Here is a 26,071-nt window from a genome sequence, read left to right on the forward strand (position 1 = left end):
TTCCTGAAAGTTCCAACTGGAGTCTCTACTTCCTGGAGTGAATTTGGTGTTCTGCAACTAAATGTAGGCAGGTTATATTCTTGAACTCATCTTCTGGAAATTTAGCCATAGATATACCTATGATTCAGGTGTGTACAAAAATGCATGCAGAGCATTCACCAAAGCATAGCTTCATGTCAGGAAAGAGCTGGAAATAACCTAACTGCTCATTAACAGGGAGTGGTTAAATAAATTGTGTTGTATCCACACAACTGAACTTACACTGAAAGTTTAATTTTTTTTAAAGGAAATAGACCTAGCTATATGGTTATAGAAAGAAATGCATAACATATGGTTAAGTAATGTTGCTAAATATTTGATTTTTTGTTTGTTTGTTTGTTTTGTGAGGAAGACCGGCCCTGAGCTAACATCCCATGCCAATCCTCCTCTTTTCTGCTGAGGAAGACTGGCCCTGGGCTAACATCCGTGCCCATCTTTCTCCACTTTATATGGGATGCCGCCACGGCATGGCTTAACAGGCAGTGGGTCGGTGCGTGCCCAGGATCCAAACCAGTGAACTCCGGGCTGCGGCAGTGGAGCGCGTGCACTTAACTGCTTGCACCACCCGGCCGGCCCCCTAAATATTTGATTTTTGCTGGGATATCCATACCTACCACCCACAGCCCATATACTTGGAAATGACAACTCCACCCCTGGCCCTGGGGTATGTTCTTAGCTCAGGCCTAACTAATTCATGTAACCCCATCCCTTTCTAGGAGGACCGGTTCTGATAGGGGCACATGACCTAATTCATGCCAAGGAGATGTGAAAAGTAGTTGGCTTGGACCTCCAGGGGGAAAAAATAATAAAATTAAAGCTTTCCGGCTCTTCTGAGAGAACTTCAAGAAATAACTTCTCTCTGCCTAGATATGGACACGTAAGTATACAGCCCTGGGGATGTTAGCAAGTCATATTGCAGCCACGATGGGAAGCCAGCCCTAGCAATCACGCCATGAAAGGCAGAGCAGAAAGAGAGAAACTAGACCTCTGATAACATAATTCAGCCACTGAGTCAAATCTGTCTTGAACCAAGCTCTTTCTCTGAACTTCCATTTATATAAATCAACAAATCTTGTTTATTACTCAGGACAGTTTGAGTTTGGTTTTTGGTTACTTGCAATGAAACATGTTCTATAAATTAAGTGAAAAAAGAAGCAAGGAACAAAATGAAGGTGTAGAATGTATTACCCATTTGTGTTAAAAAATTAAAAATGCATCTATAGAGACGTGCTTGACTGTGCATAGAAAGTTTTTGGAAGGAAACACACAATTGTTCACTGTGATTATTTCTGAGGAATGAGTGGGTTTGGAAGCTCTGGGGTAAGAGAGGGAGAATTTTCATTTTTTATTTACTTTTGTATTTGAACTTGTCTCATCAATTGCTTATATTACTTTAATAATTGTACTTCTAAAATGGGATCATTAGTTCTGCTCATGCAGAAATATCTCCACAAAGGAGTGGTTGGGATCTGTTTAATAACTGTTTGCACAGGCAGAGAGGGGACGGGAAGAACCTCCATCAGGAAGGGGGGCAGGAGTCATCAGGCTCTGTTATTCAGGAAAAGACAGCTAGTTCTCGGTTTACGATGTAGAGGATGCTGAGGACTGTCTGTAGACAACGTGCGCTGAGGTTTGGTTGACCTCATGCAGTTAAGCTGTCTCTGCAAGAAATCTGGGGGCTGTTGAAGGAGGAGACATTTTCTTGAGTTCTCCTTTCTTTATGCAGTTGAAGAACCTTGACATTCTGTGTCTGAGGCTTCTGGAAGGAGGCCAGTGGAGAATCAGGCACATTTCGTTTTTTACATGAGCTTCCCCAGTGGCACCAACTTCAGGGGCAGTGACAGCCAACCTCTTACAACGTCCTTCCTCACACCAAACACTATCAATCATCACAAGAAACCTTGACTGGCTTTTTCATCCTTCCCTTTTCACGTTCTTGTTTCTCCCTCTGCCTTGAATGCCTTCATAGGTTGGGTTGCCTGATAAGCAGGCTCTGAACAGATGATTAGTGAGCAGGAATTTCATGAGGGAGAACTCTCGAAGACATGGGCAGAGGGGAAGGTTGGACTGTGGTGCTGAAAGAGAAAACTCTTATTTCTTTCTGTACTCTCCACACTCGAAGGGAAAAACTCTGTTTTTCCTCTACGCTGCCACTCTCCCCACTTCACTTCTGGTCACCAAATGTGTAGGATTTTTATACCAAGCAATTCTCCGACACCAGCTGAGGGTCCTACAATTTGATTCAATCCTGACACTATCTAGCTGGGGCCAGCACAGACCCTACAGCTTGAGGGCTCAGTCCCACAAGACTGCCCCTCCTGCCCCATTTCAGATGCCAACTGCGAGTCCAGGTTGTCACTGCGCTTCTGACCAACCAGCTGTAAGTCAGAGGTTCCCACAGCCCCCTCCTCCGGTTCAATAGTTTGCCAGAACGGATTACAGAACTTAGGAAAACAAATTAATTGTTGGATTACTGGTTTATTCTAAAAGGATGCAACTCAGAAGCAGCCAGATGAAATTGATGCACAGGGCCAGGTATGTGGGAAGGGGCGTGGGGCTTCCGTGCCTTCTTCAGGCACGCCACCCTCCTAGCACCTCCACTTGTTCACCAACTGGGAAGCTCTCCAAACCCCACCATTTAGGATTTTTCTGGAGGCTTCATTACATAGGCGTGAATGATTAAATCATTGGCCAATGGTGATTAATTCAACCTCTGGTCCTCTTTCCTACCCCCCCGCTCCAGAGGTTGCAGGGTGGGACTGAAAGTTCTAAACCTTTACTCACATGGTTGTTTCCCCTGGCCACCAGCACCCATCCTAAGACTATCCAGGAGGCCCCAGCCCCCAGTCATCTCATTAGCATACCAAAGACGTTATCCCGTCAGAGCTTCCAAGGGTTTTAGGAGCTGTGTACCTGGAAAGAGGGGAAGGAGGGCAGATACCAAAGATATAGTTCTTGTTATACCACAGGTGCAGTCTAACAAGGCCTCAGCCAACCCAACAGGAGCTCTGAAGCTGGGATAGCCCTTCAGAGTTGTCCCAAATTGGAGTAAAGGGCCAGGCCTTTGCGTCCCTGAGTCAGTCAGTCATAGGGTACAAGCGCCCCAGGGAAGAGGGGCTACACTGAGTGAGGTGGCTCTCCCCAGCTGAGTGCTGTGACAACCTTCCTGCAGCTGGGGGCATACATTGTTCAGGCTCGAAGGGGACTTGGGGGACACAGCATCCCCCACGAATGTTCCCCATTCTCATATGTTTGCCAATACCCCCTGCTCTCCTCCACACCTGCTCTTGTAAACTCTTTTCAAATAGGATCATCAGTGTCCTGCTCCAGACTTTTACCTACTGTTTTTCTCGTTATTTCTCAGTGAAAGACCACGTGAGTTCACCTCTGTGCGAAGCACTTCACATTCTTCATCTCATTTAATAGTCCAAACAACCTGAGGTCAGGACAACATGGCCGCCGTTTAACAGATGAGGAATCTGAGTCCCAATCACGTTAAACACCTTACCCAAGGTTACAGCTGCTAGTAATCTTGGGTTCCTACATACCAGCAACCCTGCCTATTGCAGACGGATATCAAAGAGCAGCCCCAAAGGGAAAAGAAGTCACAACAGGGCAGTCTGAGGGGGTCTGTGGAAGGAGAGAATCAAAATGGCAGCTTCTGGGAGTGGAGAGGATCTGGGTTGTTTCCATCCATGTCCATCAGCACTTCCCCAAACCTCCCTAAATCACATAGGCTCCAATGAAAAGATACAACCCTTGGCCATGTCTCCCTGTCACCATTCCTAAGTCCCTCCAATATAGGAATTTTCGATCAGCACTGGCCAGACTCATCCCTGTCCCTTTGCCCCAGGGCTCTGGAAGTTCCATTCTGCAGAGTGGAAGCTATGACTTAAAGGTACTAAAACACCGGCTGTAGGTAGCCCAGGTGGTTGACAGGCCCAAACTTCTATAGGTCTACACTATTTTACTGTGTCCTGACAACTCTCTCCTCTCTGCCTAAAGGAGCATTTAAAAAATTACTATTGGGGCAAGCCCAGTGGCATAGTGGTTATGTTCACGTGCTCTGCTTTGGCAGCCCAGGTTTTGCAGGTTCGGATCCCAGGCACGGACCTATGCACCACTCACCAAGCCGTGCTATGGCGGCGTACCACATACAAAATAGAGGAAGATGGGTATAGATGTTAGCTCAGGGCCAATCTTGCTCCCCAAAAAAAAAAAAATTACTGTTATTGGGCTAGCCCAGTGGCATAGTGGTTAAGTTCAGTGTGCTCCATTTTGGCAGCCTGGGTTCGGTTCCTGGGCATGGACCTACACTACTCATCACCCATGCTGTAGCAGCATCCCACATACAAAATAGAGGAAGATTGGCACCAATGTCAGCTGAGGGTGAATCTTCCTCAGCACAAAACAAAAAAATTGCTATTACTACCATTTTAAAAAAAATCAGATGAGCCTATTTGTAAAACTAGAACGTAGAGAATAGACTCGTCTCCCTCGCAGCTCTGTCCCAGTCGTTGCGTTAAAGGGACTAAGGCAGTGGTGCCCACAATTTCTAATCACTGCACTTATTTTTAAAAGGAAGAATAGAAAAAAGAAGCCTAAATGATGCTATTATGGTGGCTAATTAAATTTCTTCTTTGCTGTTACAATGCATTCATTTTTGAGGATCATTACTTTTCATGTAGCTTCTTTCAAGAGCTTGGTTTAAGGTTTCAAGTTAAACAAACCGCAAGGCAAGGCTTAAAGCCACAGATCATGCTTCCAACAATGGCAACGTGTGGGTTGCCCAGGAGCGCTCCAGGAGGAGAACATGATTATGGAGCTGCCATTTCTTCCGAAGTACATGAACCACAAAGGGAGGGGAACATCTACTCTCTTTGTAGGAGATCCATTGGGTTTATAGATAGGGGTGTGTTTGTACACAGCCTTTAGCTAATGTTCAAAATTCAGGGTGTGCATTTCCTACTTAATATTCATTTATTCCACAAAAAAGATGTGAGTTGCCCTAGGGGTGCCAGACACTCTGATGTGTGTTGGGGGAAGAGAGTAGAGAGTAGGCGAGGCTCAGAGATGGCTCTGGGGAGAAGGCAGATGTAAGCTGAACCCTGTGGACCGGTGTGCTGGAGATGACTGCTCTGGTGCAAGGTGATCGTGCACATCTCTTTCCAGCTCCATGCTCAGTCTCACTTTGATCGTAATTTCAAATTGGCCATCATGGAATTCTTTACACCATTGACATGGCAAACACCACAATCAGGGTTTGTTCTCCCACCCTTTTGGAGAGCCAGTGTACCAGCACCGCACTGGCTGGGCCTCATTTTTCAGTGAAGAAACTGAGGCAGAAAGAGGAAGGGTGTTTATTCTTAGTCTTTTTTAGTATGCCAGCACCCTGTCAGCACATCACAGGTGCTCCATAAATATTTATTAACTAACTAAAACAGGGACACTCACATTTCTTTTCTCCTCCTCCCTAAGTCGTTGATAAAATGTATATGAAAGTGTAAAAGATAATGCAATCCTACTAAACTCAAATGTAGTTGCAGAAACATGTACCTAAACCTTAGAAAACGTAACACTGGGTGTTACAGAGAAAATAAATTGCTAACATATTCCCCTCCAGGGAGATTTGAGTGCCCTTGTTTTGTAATCAAATTGAACATGATCCCTTCCAGATCTCCAAAGTGTGGCCCAGAGCCTACAAAACCATTTTGGACAAACGCTCCCCATTTTGAACAGTAAAAGATTTCATGCACTACACAGAGGTTTCGGGTTCTGTACAAAATGTTAATCCATAGTGAAACGGATGCTCTGTACAGACCAATATTTAGGTGAAGGCCAAGTCCAATTTCAACATATGATACCTGCATGTTAAAAAAGCCATCTGCTGACGTTTGCGAATGTGTGTTGGCCAAAGTGAATAGTAAAGAAAGTATGTTTTCTATTAGAAAAAGATAGAAGTTGGATATGAGGGTCGAATGATAAGGGGTACCCACTCATATCAAACAGCTAATTTTTAGTCTAACCTTTTCAAAGTCCCCAGAAAAAAACTGTTAGTGATATACATAAACAACTCAACAATAACCACCCACCAATACTGTACTTCCAATGTCCAATTGGAATCAAATTACAAACAAAACCCAATTCTGAACCCTCAACGTATGACTTACATTCCTCTGTTCGCCACCCCATCCCCCAACTTCCTCCCATCCTCCGCTCTGATAATGATGTGAATGCTCACAAGTCAAGACTGGGTTAAGAGGGGACCAAAAAGAATGTTTTAGATGAAATCAGATGTGACCCCTGAAATCAGGAGCGTTTGCTGAGCATGGTTTTAATTACGGGGGCTCAGTCAGCTTCCCGATACCACTCTTGGCTGCAGCTTGGCGCACGTCTAAAAACGTGCACGGCCTGCCAGCCTACCAGCAGAGAGTTTATGGCCTCGCACTCCATTAAAAAAAATAAATAAATCAGAAGCCCCTGAGGCAGTTTCGTGTTTAGAAGCAACGAAATTGCAACCTGTTTACCTCTTAGACATTTAAACTCTCCAGCCCAGGCACAGTCTTACAGGCTAAGACTAAACCTTATTGTGAAGGAAGTAAGATTCTTTTGCTCTGATGCAGTCTGGCTCATGGCATATGGCCCATACATAGCTGAAACCCTAGGGCTCATCCTGTGTTTTCCGAGGTCTCATAAAATTGTCGAGCCCTAATGGAAGGAATGAGTTTTGTGTCTTAAAAATGTATAGGTACTTCATTACAAGCTCAAGTTCTTTAAATGGGGCAGTCAGTTGCAAGAGCGAGGCCACTTCAAGATGCAAAGGAAATGAAGTCCATAAATGTGGGACTTTGGATCCAATATCACTGGGGGGAATCATTTCGAACTCAGTGGAAAGAAAGACATGAGAGAGCTGAGGACTGAAAGCAAAAGAAGGACCATGGGTCCATGGAGTGAGAAGGAGAAGCTGAAAGCATTTACGTCTAAGAGAGAAGAGTGCCGACCATCAAAATTTTCCTCTTCAAATAGGTGAAGTGTTGGAGTGATAGTTAATTTTACGTGTCAACTTGGCTAGGTGATGGTGCCAAGTTATTTGTCCAAACATCAATCTAGATGTTGCTGTCAGGTATTTTTTTTTAGATGTGATTAATGTTTAAATCAGACTTTGAGTAAAGCAGATTACCTTCAGTCTATGGGTGGGCCTCACCTAATCAGTTGAAGGCCTTAAGAGAAAAGATTCAGATCCTCTGAGGAAGAAGGAACTCTGCCTGCAGACTGCCTTCAGACTCAAAGCTGCAACATCAACTCTTCCCTGGGTCTCCAGCCTATGGCCTGCCCTGCCGATTTCAGCCTTGCCAGCTTCCACAATCACATGAACCAATTCCTTAAAATAAATCTCTCTATATTCTATTGGTTCTGTTTCTCTGGAGAATCCTGACTAACACCAACATAGTCGGTGTGTGAAGAAGAAACAAGAAAAAGAAGTAACGTTTGGTGGGTGCACCAAGCATTTCTTATGATTCTTATTTCTCTCTTTAATCCTTACAACAGCCTTGCAAAGTAAACAATTCCTTCATTTTCCTGATCAGAAAACTGAGGTTTTGATCTTTCCCAGAATCACAAAGTAAGTAAGTGGTGGATCTTACGTTCACTCAGGTCTGTCTGTCTCCTACACCCATATCCCTTCCAGAACATCACTTGGCCTCTCTACAAGGCTTGTTCTGGATTATTCCAGCAAGGCCCCGTGCCTCCATGTGGACAGGCTAGTCTCAGTGAGGCCGATCGGTAGAGAAGTCAAGATGAGAGAAAGTCTTCATGGCATTCAAGGCCTCGGCTTTGGTGCTTTCTGAGGCTGGTTCCACCCTGCCCCTCCACTGTCAGGTGGGTGTTTTGGTTTGTTTTGTGTTACCACTTTTATTGAGGTATAGTTGACACACAGTCAACAGAACATATTTAAAGTGTACAATTTGATAAGGTTTGACATATGTATACAACCGTGAAACCAGCACCACAATCCAGATGATGAACATAACGTCACTCTGAAGAGGTTCCTTGTGCACGTCTACAATACTTTTCTCCAGTCCTGCCTTCACTCCCTCTGCCTGCAACCACTGATCTGCTCTCAGTCACTATAGATTACACTATAGATTTTCTGGAATCTTATATTTAAATGGAATCATACAGTATGTACCTCTTTTTTGGAGGGGGGAAGAGGTCGGGCTTCTTTCATACAGTATAATTATTTGGAGATTCAACGTGTTGTTGTGTGTATCAATAACTCATTATTTTTTACTCCCAATTATTATTCCATTGTATGGATACACCACAGACTGTCTATCCGTTTATCTACTGGTGGAAATTGGGTAGTTTCCAGTTTGGGGCTATTACAAATGATGCTGCTGTGAATGTTTAGGTCTTCATATGGACTTCTGGAGGGATTGGCAGACTATGGCTTATTGTTTTTATTTTTATTTTTTTGCTGAGGAAGATTGGCCCTGAGCTAAAATCTGTTGCCAATCTTCCTTTTTTCGCTCGAGGAAGATTAGTCCTAAGCTAGCATCCATGCCAATCTTCCTCTATTTTGTATGTGGGTCACCACCACAGCATGGCTGACGAGTGGTGTAGGTCTGCACCGAGGCTCCAAACCCAGGAACCCAGGCCGCTGAAATGGAATGCGTTAAACTTAACCACCATGCCATGGGGCCGGCCCAGACCATGGCTTATTTTGTACTTCCCACAAACACAGCCCTGCGCATTTACTCATTTACTCATTGGTTTATTGTCTGTGGCTGTTTTTGCATTACAGCAGCAGAGTACATAGCATCTTGGCTTGCAAAGCCTAAAGCATTTACTTTACAATTTCCAAACCTCTGCTCTTGTATAAATTCCTAGGAGTAGAAAAACTGGACATAAAGTAGGTGTATGTTTAGCTTTTTGTAGAAATGTTTAAACTGTTTTCCAAAGTGGTTGTACCATTTTACATCCCCCTCAGCAGTGTATGAGAATTCCAGTTGCTCCATATCCTTGCCAAAATTTAATATGCTCATTCTTTTTAATTTCAGCCATTCTAATAGACGTGTAGTGGTATCTCCTTGTGATTTTAATTTGCATTTATCTGATAACTAATGGTATTGAACCTCTTTTCATGTGTTTATTTTTTATCTCTATCTCTTTTGGTGAAGTGTCTGTTTTAAATATTTTTCCTATTTGGGAAAGGGAGGATTTGTTTTCTTATTATCAAGTTTTAAGTGTTCTTTATATATTCTGGATTTAAGCCCTGTGTTAGATATGTCATTTGCTAACATTTTTCCCAGTCTCTAGCTTGTCTTTTCATCCTCTTAATAGGATTCTTCATAGAGCAAAAGTTTTTAATATTAATGAAAGTCCATTTATAATTTTAATTTTATGTATCATGCTTTAGATATTATGCTTAAAAAAATCTTTATCTTATCCAAGATCATAGACTTTCTTCTATGAATTTTGTAGTTTGAAGTTTTACTCAAATCTATTTTGATAAATATTGAGAAATGCTCAAAAACTTTTTTTTTTAATTTGAATATGGATATCCAATTGTTCCTGAATCATTTGTTAAAAAGACTATCCTTTCTCCATTGAACTGTCTTTGCAAGTTTGTTGAAAAATTAATTGAACATATCTGTCTACACATAGGTCTACAATCAATTTCTGGATTTCCTACTCTGTTTCCTTCATCTATTTGTCTATCCTGATGCCAATATCACACTGTCTTTATTACTGTGGATTTATAATAAGTCTTGAAGTCAGGTAGTAAAAGTCCTCCAATTTTGTTCTTCTTTTTCAGAATTTTTAGCTAATCTATGTCTTTTGCATTTCCATTTGGGTTTTAGAATCAACTTATCAATTTCTAACAACAAAAAAACACCAAACATTATGCTGGAATTTTTATTAGAATTGTTGAATCTATAGATCAAGTTGGGAAAAATTGACATCGTAATAATACAGAGTCCTGTGATCCACAAACACAATATAGCGCTCCAATCTTTGTTTAGACGTTCTTTCATTTCTCCCAGTTTTGTAATTCTCAGTACACAGGTCTTGCAACCACCGGCTGATTCGGAGACAACTGATCCTCTTGCACAACAATGCAGGGTCACAAAATAAACAACATCCCACCTTTATTTAAAATTTTGATATTTTACTCGTCACATATTTTTTGCATTAATTTTGATATTTTAAAAGATCACAAGGTTATAAAAGATTATAATATCATTTATCTTGATTACTGAGTTTTTGGTGCCCCCTTAAATGCTGGGACCAAGGTGAGTGTTTCACGTAGCTCTCAGCCCTGTCTAAGTATTTCATATTTATTGATGCTAATGTGCTTTATTTCAACTTCCAATTGTTTATTCCCAGTATATAGATATACAATTGATTTTTGTATATTGATCTTGTGTCCTGCAACATTGCTAAATCATCTTATTAGTTTTGGTACATTTTCTATAGATTTCTTTGGATTTTCTACATATTTGATTATGTTGTCAATTTTCTGGAAAATACTGGGTAGAATTGTTATTATTTCTCCCTTAAATTTTTGGTAGGATTCACTAGTGAAGCCATGTGGGCCTGGCCTTTTCTTTGTGGGATGGTTTTTAACTACAAATTCAATTTCATTAACAAATAAAAAGCTATTCAGGTTATCTATTTTTCTCTTGACTCAGCTTTGGTAGTTTGTGTCTTTCAAGGAATTTCTTTACTTCATCTAAGTTATTGGATTAATTGGTATAAAATTATCATAATATTCTTTTATTATAATTTTAATATCTGTAGAATCTGTTGCTATGTCATCTTTCTCATTCCTAATATTGGTAATTGGTAATTTTTTTTCTTTATTTCTTTTTTTTCCTGATCAATCACCTCTCTGCTAGAAAAAAAAAGCTTTGACATGTATTAATTTTAAAACTATTTTTGTGCTTTCTATTTCTCCAATTTTCACTCCAATCTTTACTATTTCCCTTCTTTTTACTTTGAGTGTCATTTGCTCTTCTCTTTTTAGTTTCTTAAAGCAGTGGGATTTGAGACTTTCTTCTTTTCTAGTATAAGTGTTTAGTGCTATAAATGTTCATTTAAATACCACTTTAGCTGCATCCCATAAATTTTGATATGTTGTGATTTTATTTTCATTCAGTTCAAAATACTATCTAATTTCCCTTTTGATTTCTTCTCTGACCCTTCAGTGTGTTACTGAGTGTCCAATTATTTAGAGACTTTTCAGACAATCTAATTGATTTCTAATCTAAAATCATTATATTCAGAGATAATATTTTATAGAAACTTAATCCAAATTATTGAGACTTTTTCACGGCCCAGAGTATAATCTATTTTGGTAAATCTTTCATGTACACTTGAAAAGAGCATTAGTTCTGCTATTATTGGGTGGACTGTTCTATAATGGTCAATTAGGTCAAGTTGGCTCTCCATTTGTTCAAGTCTTTTATACAACTGTGTTAATTTTCTGTCTAGTTGTTCTATCAATTATTGAGAGAGGAGCATTGAATTCTTTTAATTGTGGATTTGTCTAGTTCATCTTTCAGTTCTCTGTTTTTGCCTCATATATTTGAAACACTGTTGTTATGTGCGTACGCTCAAGATGATTTGGTATGTTTGTAACTTTAAAAAGCCAAATAGAGCATCTTGTGACCCCACGTTGCACCCTCACATGTAGTAGACAATCTTGAGGTCTTAGTCTGTTCCTACATGACTAGGAATAAACAATATGTCTCAAACTAAATTGCTTCAGAAAAGAATGATTCAAACACATTTTTTTTAAAGCGTGTTTTCCTCTTTTTATGGTACTTGAAATCTCATTGGAGAAGCAAGACCACGACACTATAGCAAACAATACAAGGCCATTTATTTATTAATAGCCAGATCTGGCTCAGAAATATTCTACAGGACTCCAAAGGGGCTGGAGTTCAATCAGCACTGGGCTTGTCTGTGTGCTTCATTCTTTTGTTCTTCCTCCCTTCTTCTCTCTCTCTCCCTTCCTCTCTCCCTCTCTCCCCCATTTACTTCCTTCCTTCCTTTCATTTCACACTTAGTTTGTACTTAATTCAAGTCTGTTTCTTTGTCAGAAGAGGATACAGAGTTGACTCAAACAAGACCCCTGACCTCAGAGTATATAAGAAGGGAAGTTGGCTTGGCAGAAGTGGGACTTGAGTTGGGCCTTGAAAGACAATAGCTGAAGGACATATTCTGTAGGATGAAGAATAGATTTGATACATTCATTATAAAATGAATTCTGTGGGTGTCTATAAAACTTGAAATTTTCAAGTCTTCTATTGGATCCTTGTTGATCAAAAAGTAAAGGTGCTTGGTTTTTTTTCCCCTACTAGTAAAATTACATACACTTAAGAAATGGGGGGCTGGGGTGGGGTGGACTAAATGACAGGAAAATAACCTGTGTGTCACTAGTGTCATTAGGTGTGATTTCTAATCACACCATCTATGTATAGCCACTATAGACATTTTGGTATTTTTCTAGGTTTTTTTTTCTGTGTATTACATATAATCATTAAATTTTATATCCTGCTCTTTTCTTGATATCCTCTCCAGAATTTTCTATTTTATTATCATTTTGGTGAATGTAATTTTAAAAATAGTCTAATTGAGTGGCTAAATGATAATTTACTTTAAAATTTCCCTATTGTTTTATATCTAGATTGTTACCAGTTTTCCCTTATTAAAAATGTTCTGCCAATAGATTTTTATAAACTCTATAGTTATGATTTTAGTGTTTTGTAGGTGAAAGGAACTTTTAGAGATTATCAAGTCCAACCATCTCGATTTCAGACAAGAAACTGAGCATATAGGTAATTAGCGGAGTTGTTTCCAGCTATGCTTCTCAAACTTTAATGTGTATGGGGATCACCTAGGGATCTTATTAAAATGCAGATTATGATTCAGTAGGTCTGGGGTGGAGCCCAATATTCTGCATTTCTGACAAACTCCTAGATGATGCTCAAAATATGATTCATGCATCAGGTGAAGAATTTGAATCCAAATGTGTCTGTCTGCAAAGCCCAAGCATGACCAACTACTGTATAGCTTCTCTCTTACCTAGGATAAGACTACGGTGGCTAACTAGGACCAATGGGTAGAAGCTTCCAAATGTCATTGAAATTTAATTTGATTATCTTAGCTTAAGGACATCTTTTTCACCAACCATTGGAAATATGTGAGCTCTGGCTGAATACCCAAATGGTGGAGAGTTTTAATGGAAATTCAATGATGGAGAAGAGCATCTATCATCTGGTGACCTTGAAGGGCCTCTAAACTCCAAGGTTAAGGTTTTACATGTTAATATTGAATACTTTGAATGTTTATCTGAACAGCTAGTTCCTCAACCATTTAAGATTCAAGGAGCCATTTTCTGATAGAAGTTGCATTGCTAGGCAGAAAAACCAGATGAAATTAGTACCTTTTTTTAACTAGACTGAGTGGGAGTTAGAGACCCAGGAGATGGCCAGAGTTGTCACATGAAAGAAAGCTCTCTCTCTTTCTTTCTCTCTCTCTCTCTTTTGGAAAAATATAACCTCACATTTGAGAAATTTTCAGAAATATAATTTGCATTCGAAGAAAATGTCAGAATTATTTAACACAAGATGGGAAGCAAAAGTGAAAATGTAAATGATTAGGGTCTCTTTACAAAAGGAAGATAGTGTCGCTTCTCAGTACAGACACATTTCTCTTTACAAGGTTTTCATATGATAATGTTCTCCTTGAAACATGTTAAATGCCTAAGTTGTAAATTTCAGATTGTCAGTGCATGATGAGCTCCAGCATGAGTGAGGAAAAGGGACTGCTTGTTTTTCATGCAAACCACATTAAAACTCTTGAAAATTCCCATTTGAGTTGTTGATTTTACTTGAGTTTTCCGAAAGCTGGAACCCCTACTTGGTGATATGTAGGTGCACGGATGAGAGAGACAATACCTTAGAGACACCCACCCTGTGTAGCTCATGACTGTGACTTGCCTCCAGCATTCTGGACTGCCATTCCCAGGGACCTGTCAGACTTCTCTCAGTGGATTAGACACCTGCTGCTCAGTCTGTCTAAGACCAAGCTCATTATCCACCTTCCCTGCCAAACCAGGTCCTCCTCCTGATTCTGAATAAATTCATGTCACTCTCCTCTTCTCAAAAGCACAAATGAGATTCTCCAACACCCAATCTCCACTCTCACAGCAAGTTCTATTGATTCCCCTGTTTCAAATGGTTCAAAAATTTAATCCCCCCTGCCTCCATTCAAGTTCTTGCAGTCTTGACCTTTCTGGTGCATCTTCCATGCTGATGCCAGATCATTCTTTTCAAAGGACAAGTACTATTCTTCCTAAGTGCTAACTCACTCTTTGGTCAGGAATCTTTGACTGACTAAGGTGTAAAGGTTGCATTTTTTCACCCGGGATTCTAAGCCTTCTTTGAATTGCCGCTAACCTTTCTCTTTAGCCTCACTCCAATTTAAGCTACAGTCCAGCCACATGAAAGAACATGTCATTCCTGAAAGACATATTTAGGAAGGTAAGTTTGCATAGTGGTTGCAAGGCTTTGGGTTCAAGCCCTAGCCCCACTCTTTCCAAGCTGTGTGGGACCTTGAAGTAAGCTCTGAGCCAGTCTCTCATTTTTAAAACGAGGGTATTAATAGTGCCCACCTCCTACAGTCAGTGCAAGGATTCAAGTTAAAACTTAAAGCAGAACTTCCAGTTTCTGCTCAAGCACATAGGGTGTTAGAACGAGCATTGTTGGTAATCTTACAACAAAGGGAGCAGCAAGCTCATGAATATTCTCTAGTTAAAGACCTGAGATCACAGGGCAATGGACTAGCCCAAAATCTAAGTCCCACGCAAAGAGAGACAGGACACAAGCACTTGCTTACCTGGGGACATGCTTACCTGGGCAGATGCTTACCTAGGGCAGACACAGAAGGACACCAGTAAGAAGTCAGTTAGAATAGTTCATGAGTGGAGGCTGATAAGAGAGCATAGAGCCCTTGGTAGCCACAGATATAAGAGAGTTGACACACTTTTGCAGGCTTTTTCTCCATGGACGGCACTTGGAGAATCTTAATAAAGTGTCCCTCGTGGCTCAGGCCTGGGATTGGGGAACAGCCGCCACTGCAAAGTGTATGTAAAATATCACGAAATGAGGCCCTTTGAAACAAAGGAGGGCCTCATTTTTTGGATGGCCTCTACCTTGTGTTTGTACAGGGCTTTATTCTTTGCATTGAAATTATGTATTTGAAGGCAGGAATTCCTAGCTTAATTTTTTTTATAGAGAGTGAAAATAGATGTTAAATAATTAGGTTTCTTTCGCAAGGGCTTACAGAGAGTTTCTTCAGAGATAGCCCCAAAATCATGGCCACGTCCTTTTTCAGTGAGTCCACTTCCTGGAGTTGTTTGGAAACATCTATTCAAACATGAGATGTTAAAGGTTTTGTCATGCGTGGTCTCATTTTGTATGACTTACTGCTATCCTATCATTTAGATGAAATCAGGGGTTAATAACCCCATTTTTCAGATGAGAGAATTGAGGCTCAGAGAGATTAAGGCTTGTCCCAGATCAAAGATTAAAGTTAGGCTGGAATAAAAAAAGCTGGGGGGAGTGGGGAGGGAGGGAGACAACCATTCAGGGAATTATAGTTCTTGAAGATTTCATCCCATGAGCAACTTGAAATTGCAGATGTGTTTTAAGAGCACGCATATTTGATCTGATGTGGGTTTTGATGTTTCCTTTTCAAATGGCGAATCCTCTTTCTAGTATACTTTGACATTTAGTCACCCACCCACCACTCCCTCTTCTTGCTGGCAGCCATTCCTGGTTTGGCTTTGAGGAACCTACCCCTCTGGAGAGGAGCATGTGCCAGGGTCCATGCCAGGGCCACTAGCTGGTTCACTGTTGGCCACATGTCCTGTGTAGGTCCAGCCAGGGCCAGCAGGGTGCGATTCTCAGGTTTTTATTAGTTAGGCCACCATTTTTATTGGACTCTGCCTTTCTCTGGCATGGATGCTGAGATGACACCACACAGAGAGGAGAAAGCATCCAACGCAGAAGAAACCAAGTCCAGAAATGAGTCGTGGCAATGTTCTTGAACTTAAATCAAACCTTACTTAAAGTGAAATCTACTCCTGGCATATTGCAGTTACTTGAGCCATCAAGCTCTCCCTCCCAGATCCCCTGCTTTCTTTTCTTGAGCTATTTGATGGGGTTTTAAAAACTGCAATGGAAAGGCACCTAACTAGCGTAAATTTTCATGGCTGTTAAATGAACAAAGTTGTAACAATAATAACGACCGAAATTTGGTAAGAGTGTCAGAAACAGGCTCTCTCCTATACAACTTACGTAAATATAAATTGGCATATATATGGATATATGTATGTGCACACACACATTATATATAAATTTTAAAATGTGCAGACTCTAGTACTCAAAAATTCCACTTTAAAAACTTTATCTTAAATAAATAACCAAGAATATACGAGACAAGTTAGTTGGAAAGAGTATCCATAATTGTAATTCATAACATCAAAAAATTGGAAGTAATCTAAACATACAATAGGTGATAAATTAGATAGTGATACATGTATACAACACAAACTAAGCAGAATTTAAAATAATATTGTAGACTATTGACATGTTAAGATATTCACAAAATATATACTATAAATTGCAGGTAGTATATGATTTTATTTTTGCTTATACAAATGTAGATTTATGTGCATTTAAGAACAGGGAGGCTGTACTCCAATGTATTACCGGTGGTGGGAATAAAGTAAATTTTTAACTTTTTCCTTTTTGATATTTATTTTTTAAAACATGTTTAATAATTATGAATTACAAAAATAACATTTAAACAAAACGTTTTAAAGACAAATAACTTAAATATTACACTACAGAAAAATCAGACAAACAGAGGGCACTCCTAATCCTGTCAGTGTAATTGATCATTCTCATTCTCACACAACTGGATAGCTTTCTTTGCAGACTTTCGCTAGCTATTGTTTATCCTTTATGTTGTAGCTATTAGAGTATACACAAAATTTGGCATGCTGTTTTTGTCACTTAACATTTTGTTGGTGTTTAGTGTTTTTCCAGATCATTATTAGGTATTTCTACCCAACATTCTTAATGGTTATGTAACATCCCATGTTGGGTAATATTCTGTGGATCTATTGTACTTTTCTTTATTTAACCATTCCCATATGTTGGACACTTAGGCTGTCTAATTCTTCACAAACAAACTCTGCATTGCTGTGTATTTTGGATGGTTTCCTTATGAGAAATCCCCAGAAGAGGACCCATTTCATCATCTAAGGAAGGACTCTTCCAAAAGCACTGTGTAGATGACAGCTAATTGCACAAAAGCCATCACCCATGTCCCGTGACTGCCTCTCACCAGAATTCCTTCTTACTATAAGATTTTGGGAGCAGCTCCCTCGGCCCAAGCCACTGCCAGGACCAGTCTTTCAAATGCAGTGGAAGCAGAGAGCTTCTGCAGCCTGGAAGGAGGCTGGGACCAGGCCAAGGGCCTACTGGGGAAAAGCTGAGAGACAGCAGCGGAATAAGATCTTTCCAGTTACTCCTAAATGCAACTTAAGGCTTAGTGGCCATCAATTGAATCAATATCTGACCTGGAGCCTAGTTGACTGAGGAGTTCAATCATTTCCTCATGCCCAAGGCTAGAAAGTGGAGACCTCGTAATGGACAGGGAGGGCCCTTCCCCAGTGAAGGAGGGAGTGTAATGGAGGGAGGCCGGCTTGGGTCAGGAGGCCTCAGTTCCACCAGCCAGATATGTGACTCTGAGAAGTTCTTCCCGACAAAATGGGGCTAATAATACCTGCCTGCCTGGAAGGCTAAGAGCCTTCAATTAGAAAATGGATATGAAAGTCCATTGTAAACTCTAGAGTGCTGTGCCCTTGTGAGAGATTAAGATCTTCCATGCTTGATAGGGGTAAGAAAATGACACAGTGCTCGCTCAGTATGCTTACTGTCTGATGGTAAAGGGGGCTGTGTCTTCATTTATCCCACATATATTAAGGGCCTCCTATGTGCCAGGTCCTATTTTAGGTACTCGGGATACAACAGTGAACGAGACAGATAAGGCCTTTCATGGAACTTTACATGCGACTGGGTGGAAACCAACAAGGTAGCAAAGAAATAAGTAAAGGAGAGAAACTCAGAAAACAGCGTCAAGAAAAAAATAAAGTGGAGGTGATATGACAGAGAATACAAGAGTGAGGGATATTGTTTTTTTCTGGAACATGAACAGAGAGTCTCCAGAAGGTGACAGTGGTGCTGAGGCCGGAAAGGTGAAAAGGAGCAGGCTACCTGAAGATCTAGAGGAAGATGTTCAGGCAGAAGGAACAGCAAGGCCAGGAGGTGGGAACAAACTTGAAGGGTACTGTAGACGGAATGTTAGTACCCTCCCAAATCCATATGTTGAAACCCACCACCAATGTGATTGTATTAGGAGGTGGGGCCTTTGGGAGGTGATTAGGTCATGAGGGCAGAGCCCTCATAAATGGGATTAACGCCCTTATAAGAAGAGACACCATGAGCTAGATTTATTGTGGTGATCATTTTGCAGTGTATACATATTTAATCTTTGTGTTGTACACCTGAAACTAATATAATAATAAAAAAGTCACCACGAACTAATAATTGGCGAAGGTGGGTGATGGGTGATATAGCAGTTTACATGTGCCATTCCCTCTACTTTGGTATATGTTTGAAATTATCTAAAATTAATAGCTTAAAAATAAAAGGTTTATGATAATGAAAAAAAGAAAAAAAGAAGAGACACCAGAGCTTCCTCTCTCTGCCATGTGGGGACACAGCAAGAAGGCTGCTGTCTACAAGCCAGGAAGAGTTCCTGAGCAGAACCTGACCACGCTGCCACCTTGATCTCGGACTTTCCAGTCTCCAGAACTGGGGAAAAATAAATTTCTGTTGTTTAAGCCACCAAATCTATGATATTTTGTTATAGCAGCCTGAGAGACCAAGACAAACATAATGAGTCAATAGGTCTATACAGGATAGTTTAAAACATGTCTCATTGTTCCTTGGTCAGCAAAATATCTTCAGTTAAGCCATGCATTCTCCACAGGGGTATTATTGTCCTCATGGGAGAATAAATTGATTCTTGGAGGTGGGAGGGGGACAAAAAATCTTACACCTTTTATGTATGAAGCACAAATATATATGCAGTACATAAAAAAATATACAGCACATCTGTGTTATTAAAATTTCATGAGGGGAGTTGATTAGGAAACAAATATCTACAAAGGGTCGTTAGAGAGTTAATAGTGAAAAATAGGTTGAGAAGTACTGGGTTAGATCCAGTCAGGGCCTGGCATGGGGTGTCTCAAAGGCAGGTGAGAAGTGTGTGAGCTGGCCCTGGTAGTCTAGTGGTTAAGATTTGGCGCTCTCATCTCTGCGGCCTGGGGTTCGTTTCCTGGTCGTGGAACCACACCACCTGTCTGTCAGCTGTCATACTGTCACAGCGGCTCATACAGAGAACCAAAGTAACAACTAGGATACACAACCATGCACTAAAGCTGTAAAAAAAAGGATAAGTTTTCCATTTATGGCAGGAACCTGGAGTTCCAGATCCTCAGATGCTGTCCTGCCGTCATCGCTTACCATGAGCCCCCAAAAGAGACACGCAGAGAGGACCAGCCTTGGAGAAGGAGGCTTGTTATTGGCTGAGACTTTGGTCATCCCAGCTCAGCTGTGAGTGTCAGAGCTCCCCCCAAAAAGTGCCTCAGTAAGAGAGAACTTGCCTTTCCTCTCTCACAAAAGAATCCTAGAAGTAAGCAGTCCAAGCCTGATATGGCAGCTCCACAATGACCACAGGTACTAGTTTCCTCCTCATGGTCTAAAAATAGTTGCTTGAGCTCTGACATCATTTCTGAAGTCCAGGTAGCTCTAAGGAGGAGGAGCGGAAGAAGACACACTTCTTTCCTTTGAGGACATTGCCAAGAACTGGTACACATCACTTCTACTTATATTCCATTGCCACAACTCACTCATCTGATCCCACCCGGGGCAGGGGTGGGGGTGGGGGTTGCATGGGAGGTTTGAAATAATATCTTTAGTCAGGGCAGCAATGACCCCAGCTCAAAGTTGGGAAATCTCTTATTAAGAAAGAAGGAGAGGGGCTGGTCCAGTGGCGTGGTGGTTAAGTTCACTCGCTCCGCTTTGGTGGTCCAGGGTTCGCAGGTTCAGATCCCAGATGGGGACTTACGCACCACTTATCAAGCCATGCTGTGGCAGGCATCCCACATACAAAGTAGAGGAAGATTAGCATGGATGTTAGCCCAGGGCCAATCTTCTTCCTCAGCAAAAAGAGGATTGGCAACAGATGTTAGCTCAGGGATAGTCTTCCTCACCAAAAAAAAAAAAAAAAAGAAGGAGAGAAGAGATGCCAGGAGACAACCAGCAGTCTCTACCGCAGTGAGCAAATCCCATGTGGACCCTCTGTCCTTGGTGATCTGACCTATATGGTGCAGAATCAGGAAGATTCCTTAGCCTGGGCAAACAGGCCTTCGTAGATTTCTGTCTCTGGGGCCTCCTTCTGGTTCCTACTGGATTTTCTAAGGTGGCAATGAAACAGTGAGAGGAGACGTGGAGGGCATATTTTCACTAGGAGAAGATGGCTCCAGGCACCATTTTATTTCAAACACAGGAGAAGAAGAGAGAGAGAGAATGGGAGAGAGAGAGAGAGGAGGCACCATCCCTTATCCAGGTTTATTTATATTCTCCTGCTAACACTGTATCCCCCCGTGGTTTGATTAACCTCCTAGAACTTGACTCATCCTCCACGCTCACTATTTTTTCTTGCCAGGAGTTGGGGAGGATGAAGAGAAGCTCAGACCTTCCTTTAACCTACAGGCCATCTTCCTCCAAGAGTCACCTGAAGCAGAAGGAAGATGAGGGAGGAAAAGGGTCACAAAACCCAGTCATCCATGGTGGGCTGTCTCTAGGGATAAGGTCTGTAGGGCAGGCCTGGGAGAACAAACTCATGGAGAGCCCTGTCTAATAAAGGAGCAGATTCCTAAAGGGATCACTTCCACACAGTGTGCTGTGTGCTGTAATCGACTGTGAACAATATGCTGATGGACACCAAGGAAGTAGGGGAGGGGAAGGCTCCATAGAAGCTGAGCTGTGATGTTGGAGATGCCGGAAATGGGAAAGAGGCATTCAAGGCAGAGAAGGTCCTTAAGGGGTGAGTGTGGGAAACACATTTTGGGGGATGCTGGGTAGTTTGTTTCAAGTGTAGGTTGTATGATGCTGGGGGAGGTGGAGGTGGAAGATGGAGGAAGAAAATATCCTGGAGATGGGCTTATTTGAGGGGAAGTAGTGACAGAAGATTCCAGTTACTCGGCTCTAAATGTCCTTTGTGCAGTTAACCAATTTTGTTGGCAAGAAATGAAGAGCCTGAACTTAAAGGTGAAGGATAAGAACTGAACCTGGAGAGGATTTGGGGCTAAACCCCACTAATCCTGGGCAAGAACAAACTCAAGACACACGGGGCCAGATGGCTGCCTGTAGAACCCACTCCAAAGCGTTGTTGAAACCCCAGCTATGCTGGGGTGAATAGTGTCCCCCCAAAATTCATGTCCACACGGAACCTCAGAATGTGGCCTTATTTGGAAATAGGGTCTCTGCAGATGTAATTAGTTCAGTTAACACGAGGACATACTGGATTAGGGTGGGTCCTAATGCAACATGACTGATGTCTTTATAAAAGGAGGAAAAGACATACAGAGATACACAGCGAAGAAGGCCGTGTGCTGATGAAGGCAGAGATTGGAGGAAACTTCTGCAAGTCAAGGAATGCCAAGGACTGCCAGCACCAGCAGAAGCTAGAAGAGGGGAGAAAGCATCCTCCCCTAGAGCCTTCAGAGGGAGCATGGCCTTGCTGACACCTTGATTTTGGACTTCTGGTCTCCAGAACTGTGAGAGAGTAAATTTCTGTTGTCTAGGCAACTCAGTTTGTGGTACTTTGTTACAGCAGCCCAGAGCATGAATACACCAGCCCCGTGAGGCCGGTTCTGTGCGTGCTCCCATGGCTCACCAACATATCAGCAGAGGAGAGAGATCTCCACAGGTCTTGTGGGCCCTCCGTGCAGGGACGGGGGCAAGAGGGAAGCAGCTTGACAGACTACAGAGGGAGGATGTGGAGAAGAGGAAAGAGCCAAACTTGCAAGTAGGACTCGCCTCCAACTTCTGAGAGGCCACTGGATAAAGTGCTCCAGTAACTCAGAAACAAAGGAAGCATGTCACACGCTCACTTCTGTTGCTATGGCAAATCCATTCTCCCTTGCCTCATAACACCTCCCCCAAACCCTGCCACTCTTGACTGTAAATACTTCCATAAATGTCGAGCCCATAAAAAGCAGAAATGCCCCTAGTCATTCTTATTTACCACCCCTATTTTGGAAACAAAATTAATTTGTACAATGTATCAAAGTGAATATGCCCTGAAGTCTAGAAAGCCAGTGAGCCAGAAAGCCAATGTTAGACAGCACACTCCATGGCTGGTTCTGTTGGCTGAGACAAAACAGGGCAAAAACGGCTCATGGGCTCAGGGATTTGTAATTCCAGCTCTCATGGTTTGGAGCCAGGTAGACCTGTACCTGAGGAGCCTCACCTGCAAAATGAGGAGGTTGAATTGCCTACGCTAAGATCCTTGCTAGTTTGAAAATTCTGACACCAGCTGGGCTTGAGTAGCCAGTAGCTGAGAATTATCTTGTGACAGTCCTCAGTCTTGAGTGGAGCACCCAGGGGCTCTGCTTCTCACCTGATGGAACCCAAGAAGTAAAGGCACACAAAGGAAACAAATTACAGGAGGATTCTATAGCCTCATCAAAGAACTCCTCACGTAGTCCATATACCTAATTCTAGTTTCTGTCTGTCACTTTTCTCAATAGTGTTTGTAATAGCAGTAGCTAATGTTTATAAGCACTTATTCTGTCTCAGGCACTATTCTAGGCACTTCTGATATTTTAAATCCGTTGTCCCTCACCTTGTATCTATCGGGTAGGAACTATGACCTCCCCCTTTTAGAACAGAGGACATTCAGGTACAATGGGGTTCAGTCGTTGGCTCCAAATGCTCTTAGCTACCATGTTCTGTTGTCTTTCTAGAAAGGATTGGAGAAAAGGGACTTCATTTAACATCGAGAGATGATTAACCAGGTCTCCGAGGGCAGGACCACACTCTGCGGGACCTTCAAGGGAGAGCCATTCCGTCTCTGCTTCTCCATCTTTCCCCACCCAGCCTGCCGTGGCTGAAACAGCCATTTTGCAAGGCACCCCTGAGCCAGTCAGTTGAAAATTCACACTCATGGGGTACAATCGCCACTCATTCAACATCACACAGCTTGTGAGTAAAATGATACAACGGCCACTTCCTCCTCCCACACGGCCAATATCTTCTCATTCCTGGTCTAAGAGTGGTTGCACTGAGCCACGGAACTCCTCTGGACTTCTGGTCCTGTGACCCTGTTGCTGCAGTCAACCGAGAGGGGCTCCAGGAGCTGCCATTCTCCATCCTGTGTCTGTCACGCAGAGCTGGAACTGAGGCACTTGACCCAATGTCTCCAGGCCCCACTTGGCAGAACCAGGACCCAAGGCAGCCAATCGAGGCACAGCTGGGATCCGGGGAAGCTGTACCTGGCACCACATGGCCTCTCCTCTGCGTCGCTCTGACTTCTCAGCTCCAGAGAGCATCTTCCTCAGTTCTTGTCAAAAATGTAGAGCTGAGGAAGGTTGCCTCGCATGCACCTCCCTTTGCCTCCCCATCCCAGGGACCTGCTCCTATGTCTCAGCAGCTCTAGAATTCCTCTGTCCAACTTGACACCCTGTAGGGCCCCAGCCATGCTTCTCATGTTGAAAACAATCCTTGCTGCATTTAAATTCTGCGTGGCCGTCCCTAATTTGTCTGATCAATGCATCCACTCAAACCCTTATTGAGAACCAATTATATTAAGAGACTCAAGATTTGGCATTTTTCAAAGAAGAGTTGAGACAGTCCCTTGCTCCTGAGGGCTGCTGGGTAATTACAGATTTCTGGCTAGAAGGAAGCTTCTTGGGGATCTTGTTAAAATAGATAGCTTCCTGGATCCCCTTGGGGAGAGTGGATTCTGCAGGTCTGAGGGGGAAGCGAGTTTTAATGCACTCCCAGGTGATGTGGTGTGACCACTGTTTGGGTCCCACTGCTCTGGACCTCCCGAATCAACAGCTTCCAGTAGTCTCTTTGGGCAACTGACCACCCCAGGTCACACCCAGGCCTTTTGACAACTTACTTTTGTCCAGGGAAAGAGTTTTTCTCTTTAGCAGGCTTTAAATTTTCTTCCCTTCCCTTCATTCCTGGCGTACATGAGCTTTATTTTATAAGAACTGTGACTCAACACTGACTCACGCTGTCTTTGCAGCCCACCTCTTCATTCCTGAACTAATTGGGGCTCTTCGTCTCTTCAACCTACTCTGAAAAACAAAACAAGAGGAGTAGAATGGAGGCTTTCTTACTGGTGCTTAACTCCTCAGTTTTACATACACACAAAATGTTCTATTTTTTTTTCCACTTCAGGTACCTAAGGTAAAACTCAGCTCCTTATCCAAGCTTAATACATACGAATCCACAGAGTATCCTCTACAAACTGGTGGGAGTCTTTGCCAGGGAGGGTCATATGTATGCCCCAAAGTAACTAAAATATGATGGAAAGGACCTCCTTATTCCAGGGTTAAATGTTTCCAACCTCTCTTATCATCAAAGCCTTTTGGGGAGAAGAGCAGGATTGTTCTTCGCTGTTGTGAACTCCCCGTCCACGATCAGAACAAGAGGATCTCAGCTTTGCTTCTCGACCTTCTGTCTCTCTGTCACTTGCATTGCTGCCCTTCATTTCTAATCCAGAGCTGCTGTTGCTTTGGTTCCAGCCTCTGGTTGCTCTGGCAAACATTTAAGACCCAAATGGAACAGACGTAAGGCTCAGTGGCATGCTACCTACAATGCATCCTTCTCTCCAGCAAAAAAAACATTCAGAGAGGAAACACCATAGCCCCGCAGGTTCAGACAAGTGCTTCCAGAACACCTTTTGCATTTCTCCCTCACAATAAGCCATGTTTCCACACTACCCAATACCAACCCAAATTCAGAGAATCGCTCTTTCTCTTTGAGGATGACACCTCCTCATCTGCCTTCCGGTTGTGCCTCTCTACCCCAGCTCCAATGCCCTCTCAGTAACCATGTCCTGAGCCTTTCCTTCCAAAGCCTCCCCCAGCACCTCTAATTCCCCATGTCCCAGATGGAACCAACCAGCTTCTCCCAGAAACCTCTTCCCTTTCCTTGTTTGCTTGCTTCCTCATGAGATTTGTTCCAAAGTCCTCCTCTTTAACCGCGCGTGCTGTGCTCATTCCCAAACACAAATGAACTGGGATAATTTATTATGCTTCCATTTCAAATCCCCCAAGGTACAAAGCAGGCCACACTAAGTACCAATTCAGTAAATACTAAATTGGAAGGAATGCTCTTAGGCAAGGGATTATGTTCTTTGAATCCTCACTATGATGATCACTTTACAGAAAATGCTTTGACAATGACAATACATCATCTTTATATATAACTTTACAAAGTTGATTCTCACCCCAACAGTAATTTAGAAAATGTTCCGCAGTCAAAAGATCTGCATCTGAGCCTCACCTTTACCTCTTGCTAGTTTTATTGAACTGAAACACAGGCATAATCTCTCTGAATCTAATCAGGTTGATAATAATGATAACTCAAGGGTATTTAAGAGTCTAAAAATTATACCCTCTGTGTGAAAGTGCATTGTAAGCCATTGGCCTCCTCTGAGACTCTATCTTCTGTGAAGTCACCTGATAGATGTGACGACTTCCTCCTTGTGGTCCTACTGTGTATGATCTTATCTCCCACCAGGCAGCATCGAAAGGACTCCTTCTAACCTGTAGGTTCCTTATTAATTTCTCTAGTCTCTGAGT

Source organism: Ceratotherium simum, chromosome 8 (genome assembly GCF_057802395.1).
Source record: "Ceratotherium simum simum isolate JZ-2026a chromosome 8, ASM5780239v1, whole genome shotgun sequence".
NCBI classification, from domain to species: Eukaryota; Metazoa; Chordata; class Mammalia; order Perissodactyla; family Rhinocerotidae; genus Ceratotherium; species Ceratotherium simum.